The following is a 635-nucleotide window of genomic DNA, read 5'->3' as shown; positions in this document are numbered from 1 at the left end:
CTGCTTTAAAAGTTGGGCCTGGAAGTGAAGGCCGTCGGCGAGTAGGCAGTCACTAAACCCCATCTAAACGGGACCCCTTCTGCCAAAAGCTGGGTAGGTTCCTGCTCACAGCAACCCATGGGATAATTGCTCCCTCACTCTGGGGCCCCGCAGAGTTGGAGGGTTTAAGGGGTGCTCTGGGACTGAGCAAGTTGAAAGTCTAGAATACCCAGGGAAGCCAGGGATCTTTGAGCTCGTACGCTGACAGGCTGTACCCTTCTCCATCCAGTCTTCCAGACATCCTGAAAACAGGCAAGGTAAGACCGCTTGGCACCAGCCTGCTGTGTCTTCACACCCTGCGGACCCTTGCTAAAAGAGAGCAACAAAAGCAACAGAAAGCAGCAGCCCCAAGCTCTCAGCTCCTTGTGCAGCCCCTACAGAGCTAGACCGGAAGACTAGTGAAGAACAAAGATGACTCCTTGCCCTTGACACCCGACCCAGACACTCCAGGAAGCTACAGTGCAGAAAGAGATAGATAACAAGGACCAGGCTGGGGGCCAACACTAGAGCTGCCTGGCACCTAAGGCCTCCAAAGAAGGGCCATTGGAACAGATGCCTGAGTGACAGTGCTGAACCAGGCTGAGAAGATGGGACAG

The sequence above is a fragment of the Rattus rattus genome, chromosome 7 (genome assembly GCF_011064425.1).
Source record: "Rattus rattus isolate New Zealand chromosome 7, Rrattus_CSIRO_v1, whole genome shotgun sequence".
NCBI classification, from domain to species: Eukaryota; Metazoa; Chordata; class Mammalia; order Rodentia; family Muridae; genus Rattus; species Rattus rattus.
Note: the sequence above shows the minus strand (reverse complement) of the source record.